The sequence below is a fragment of the Apium graveolens genome, chromosome 5 (genome assembly GCF_009905375.1).
Source record: "Apium graveolens cultivar Ventura chromosome 5, ASM990537v1, whole genome shotgun sequence".
NCBI lineage: Eukaryota > Viridiplantae > Streptophyta > Magnoliopsida > Apiales > Apiaceae > Apium > Apium graveolens.
Window position 1 is genome coordinate 22698222 of NC_133651.1, and position 6000 is coordinate 22704221.

General features: G+C 33.1%; 1 long non-coding RNA gene across 2 annotated transcripts; it reads left to right on the top strand.

Annotated features, from left to right (window-relative positions):
* The first annotated feature begins 1746 nt into the window (after positions 1-1746).
* LOC141724009 (uncharacterized) lies at positions 1747-6000 on the top strand. Of its 2 annotated transcripts, XR_012576438.1 has the most exons (4): positions 1747-1889; positions 2147-2261; positions 4969-5037; positions 5806-6000. It is a non-coding gene; the product is annotated as an uncharacterized LOC141724009 (long non-coding RNA). The 2 variants fall into 2 exon arrangements; XR_012576437.1 differs by lacking the exon at positions 4969-5037.

The window sequence follows — 6000 nt, forward strand, 5'->3', positions numbered from 1 at the left end:
AACAGATTTTTGCTGAAAAACAGTTAAAAAACTGTTTGGTAAAATTTAAAAGTTGTTTTTCTGAAAAGTGTTTTTGGCTTAAAAGCTGCCGTTAGAGAAAGTAAGTCCCCCATGCTTTTAGAAAAAACTGTTTTTCAGCTGTTGCGGGAAGCATCAAAACTTATCAAAAACATCATTATTTTTAATTTTTTGTATCAAAACATATACGTATCAAAAAAATTACCAAACAGTTATCTGATTTTTACAACAGCATTTTTTCTAGCAGCATTTTTTCTAACAGCACAGCAATTTTTAACAGCAATACCAAACAGAGCCTAAAGTTCGAATGAACTTTTCAAGCCATGTTCCTGGATTTTTAAAGCAATGATAAGGTAAAATATTATTATTTTTACAGAGTAAGTACATCAAATTTGTCTTCATCATTACTTGTTTTCATTTTTTCTTTAAATTTACAGATCAAAATTATTAGGAAAAATGAAAACATTTACTTAATTTTTTATGCTTTCCTTCGTTTGAAAACTTGGGAGCAAGCTATTGGTGTTTGAGTAAAATAATTTTAAATGTTGAGTCACTTCCTATTAAAAAGAGGGGACACGGTATGATTGATCAGTGAAAGTTCTTGCCATATGATTATTTGAACCTTTTTTTGGCATTAATGCATTAGGCTCCAATTAATTTATCATTACAAAAATTAAAAACTTGGAAAACCCCAGCTTAGCTATTCTATTATTAGATACTCTTTCCGTTATTTAATGTTTTGATATTTTAATTTTTGACAAACATTTTCAAGTATTTGAACCGTATAACTAAAATTAATATTTATAAAATTTCATCTTATGGATAAAAATATACAATTAATATTTTAATTCACAAAGAAAAAATTAAAAAAAAATATTAATTTTAGGTTTACGATCAAAACACTTATGAGTCGTTTAGTTCAAAAGACGGTATGGGTTTGGAAAAAAGGATTCGGGTTAGGCGGGTATGGGGTTGAGAAATCATTTCTGATATCATGTGTTTGGTTTAATGCTGGAATGAAATATGTTTCATTTAAATATTTTTGGTTTATTAATTGAATTAAACTTTTATATATTGCATATGTCGAATTTAAGTTTTTATATAACTTACAAACAAAAAATAATTAAATATAAGTGATTGAAAAATTAAAATTTTAAATTTTAATGTTAAGTTATAATTTTTAAAATAAATAAAAATAAAATATTTCTATTTTGTATTGATTAAAAATAAGCATAACTTATTTAAAATTAAATATGATATTTTAGATATATGTTTTAAGATTGTATTTAACTTTATAAGTAATGAAATAATGAAATTTATTTTGATACCTCATACCCCTCTCTCAAACCCACCTCTCCCCTAGGTATCAAATCTGATTCCAGACGGGTATAAGAAATGAGTATCAGATTTTAAAAACAGTCAGCCAAACAGCAGGTATGAGTTTGGAATGAACGAAACCCATTAGGGGTGAGCAAAGTAAAACCGAAAAACCGAAATCGAGCCGAAAAAACGTACCGAAAATAACCGAAACCGAACAAACCGAAAAAAACCGTAACCGAACCGAACCGAAATATCGGTTTGGTTTCGGTATTAGCTTCCTAACCGCACCGACAAACCGAACCGATAATATATTAATTTAATATTTTTTAATTATATATATAACATATGATATTATACATACTAAACTTTGCGTCTGTCTCCATAATGCATATTCCAAGCCCAAATTGCAAATACTAAGTACTAGTTACCCAAGCCCAACTCAGCAAAACCTTAAATCTGTTCCAACTCTCCCTCCAGTCTCCAAAGTGCGTCTGCGTCAATCAAATTATCGGAATACTCTTCATTCTTCAGTTCCGGTCTCAAGACTCAAGGTACAATTTCGAAGCCGCCGTGTGTAATTATGTATATCAGTGTTTATGTAGCTACCGTATTAGATTCCTACGAGTATTCAAAACCGAGACATTCTACTTAATCTCTGTGTTAAGTCAATAAGTCTGATTTGTTACCTGATGTACGTCACCTGTTTGATTTTATGTCTGTTAGAAATGTCGTCTCGTTTGTTACTCTTTTTTATTTTGAATTTCTTAATTTCTATTTTCTAATACTAATTATCTTTCTTGTATGGTAGATGGAATCAACTGAAAATCAAGCTAATTGTGACGTTGTTCATAAAGATTCATCTACTCCCTTGAAGAATGCTACTGAGCAAGGAACTCCATTGGATAGTCAACCTCAAGGTGAAGGTACAAATCCAGAAACTAATACAAGAAAATCTTGGGTATGGAATCATTTTAAATATGTGGAGAATGACTGAAACAAACTGCCCTTACTGCAAGAAATTAATTAGATGTCATGTTAAAAGAAATGGGACAAGTGTTTTGGGAAATCATTTGAAAAATACTTGTAGGACATCTCCTGTTTTTAAGGGAAAAAATGTCAAGAAACAAAAGACCTTAGAGTGTTTTCCTGTGTCTTGTAAGTCTGAAAGTGGAAAAACTTTGGAGATTCATGAATTTAGTCAAGAGAGATGTCGGAAATCATTAGCTAAAATGTGTATTAAGGATAATAGGCCTTTTAGCATAGTTGAAGATGAAGGATTTACAGAATACACATGGGTTTTAAATCCCAGATTTAAGCTTCCTACGCGATGGACTGTTGCAAGAGATTGTCTCGAAGTCTATGCGGAAGAAGCAAAACTGATTAAAAATATATTGAAGGGTCAAAGAGTGTCTCTCACAACCGATACGTGGACTTCTGTTCAGAAAATTAACTATATGTCCCTCACGGCACATTGGGTGAATGATAATGGGAAATTAGTTAAGAAAATTCTGAACTTTTGTCAAATTCCAAACCACAAAGGGGAAACAATTGGGAAATTGGTCTATGCTTGTTTAGTGAAGCGGGGAATCGATAAAGTTTTCACCGTTACAGTTGACAACGCTTCTTCTAATGATGGTGCAATAAGATATTTGAAAAAACAACTTAAAGGTCCTGATGCTATTTTAGATTGTGTTTACATGCACCTGAGATGTTGCGCCCATGTGATTAATCTTGTTGTGAAGGATGAATTAGAAAACCAACATGATTCAATCTTAAGAATTCGGAAAGCTGTCAGGTATGTTCAATCATCACTATAACGACTCGTGTATTTTTATTTTATTTCTAATATCTGGAAGTGTAATAAAAGTTTAGGTAAATAAATAAAGATGTGTATTGACTTTGGCAGTAGTTACTGATTGTTATTTAATTATTAATGATTTGTTAATATGTGGAATTGGAATTATGTGGTTTATTGGCGAGTTATATGATTTTATTTCGCTTGCAAAAGTGATTTTATGGTAATTTTAATTCCATAAATATTTGGGTTGTCTTTAAAATTGGTTTTCTAATTTTATAATCTCAATAATTATTTTTAGGACTTTATAAAATTGAGAAATCAATATTTTGTTAACTATTCATTTTTTAAATGATTTGCTGAGTGTGTTAAATGCTAAAATCCATATTTAATTATGGGAATCTTTAAAAATTATAAAATTTATATTTTATTAAGCTCGTATTATTCGGAGAATTTTAAAATTATTTTGTGAATTTTCAGGAATCGTTTCATGCGCGCGTCGTTTCGTTATTTATTAAAAAGCGGGTATGCAGCGCAACCCATAATTATTTTAAAATTCTGAAACTTATGATTTAAATAACTTCGGAATATTTGTATCATATTAACCCTGTTACGGCGATGTTCTGATTAATATTTATTTATAAATTGGACCCTTAAAAATAGATTAAAACAGCGTGTTGGGCTTGCAGTCAGTTGAAATAAAAAAAATAAAAACGACACGTATCCAACAAGGTTGGACACGTGCCGTGTGTTGGTTAAGTCAGGAGCTGAGTAATCAGTTGGGGGGGGGGATACACATCACTTTTCTTGTCTCTCTCTCGACTGTCTCTCAGTTCTCATGGTTTTCTCTCTCGAATATTTCGAGTTTGCTCAGTTTTTCTTTTCGATTATTATCTTCTTCTTCCTTGTTGCTTCCCTGGGCTTCGTTCCTTCTACTGTTTCTTTCCGACTTGTTTTTCCGGTGAGCCGCCGCTGTGTTTTTCAGTTAGGCTTGGTTCAATTCTTGCATAGTTGGTGTACATATATATATATACATGTGTGTGCTCTGCGTGTGCATATGTGATGTGTTGTGTGTGCTGTGCTGTGTGCAGTGTGTGTGTGGGCGACGCGTGGTCGTGTGTGGGCTGCGGTTGCTGCTCTATGGCTTTTCGGTTGGGCCTGTGTATGCGATCCTTGGTTCTGTTGTTGGGCCTTACAGTTATGTTAACTGTTGGGCTTGTGGTTTGGATTTGGTGGGCTGTTTATGTTCTGCTGGGTTGGTTTATTGCAGATTTTAATTTTGTTTAAATTCCATTATTGCAGGGAATTATTGATTAATATTCGTGATATTAATTATTCGTGTTGGAAATGGTTTTAAAATAATTGGTATAATTTATTTGGGAACCCGTTATATGTCGGGCGCCAATAAATTGTGCCGCCGTTGACGATGAACTTCGGTGAGTCAACGGTGGACGGTGATGACGATGTTCTGAGTCCTAAATTCTGTAAATAAATAAAACAAAATAATTATGTAAATTATGTTGGATTTAAATAACTCATTTTGATTGGTATTGGGTTGTACGGAATAATGTTGTGGATTGTTGGGAATTGTTGACGTCGATTATAATCGACGGGTAGTCTTATAAATAAAGAAGTTGTTGCCAAAATTTTCTAAAAATATATTTGTAATCGTACATAATTATGTGTTACGTGTTACCCCTATTTACGATCGAGAGATGTGATTACATGATTATGTGTATAATAATAATACGAGTCGGGTTGTCGGATTTGGGTTATTAGGATTTGAGGATATCAAGCATGTCGGAATAACTAATTAGGGTATTCTGTAATTGTAGATCCCAGTCGAGTTGTTCCAGGATCAAAGTCAGCGTGAAAGCTATTTAGGGTTTGTAAAGCGTTGCAAGGCAAGTACCCCTGACCATTATTTTATGGTTCAGTGTATATGAATAGCTAAATGTTTTATTCTCGTAATGGAACAGAAATGTTTTAAGTTACGTATCCCCTGTAATTATAAAATCATTATTTTCGAATTGTTTTGGGGAAAAGTAACTTCGAAAGGTACCTGTCTCAAATGGAATGATTTGCGAAACGGATTTTATATGTGTGCTGGCTAAATAAATGATTTTGAAAATGAGATAGGTACAAGTGTTTTTGAAAACTGGATAAAACGGTCAGATATGGGATACATTGGGGCCAGAGTAGGCCTATTGAGGTGGCGTAAGAGGCTAACTCGGTTGCGCGCATTATAAAACCGATTAGTCCAGCAGGTCAGAGACCTAGCTAGTCTCTGAGTTCCGGAACAGGTAAATGGGATGGCAGTTAGAGCCGTCTGGTGTTGATAGCCTGATCAGCAGTCTTCACATATCCGCTATGTATCTGATTGGGATTTGTGAATTATATGAAAGCATGATTGATTGATACAACGGTTTTTTTATAAAATGATTAGCATGCTAAAATTGGACTTTGGTATTACGCAACACACTATAATATTGTTTTCACAAAGCATGCTAGTAAGTGATATCCAGTTACTTTGATTATCATTATGAAATGTTGTTATCATGATTACAGCTCTGTTCCCATTATTGTTACATTACTGTTTTAATCTGTTATTCATATTTGGTACTGCTGAGCGATTATGCTCACCCTTGCAAACTGTTATATATATTTTGCAGATGCCTAGAAGATCAGTCAGACCGACCCGTGTTCCCGCCCCTACTGGACCTGACTCCTCTGAGGTAGTTTGTATCAGACCATGAGGTCTGAAGAGTTGCTGAATAAAGTTGGTGTGTCTTAGATAGTGAATAAAAAGTTTGTATTAATGAGAACCTGAATTATACTTAAACCTGGATCAGATCTTAGTTTGGGGT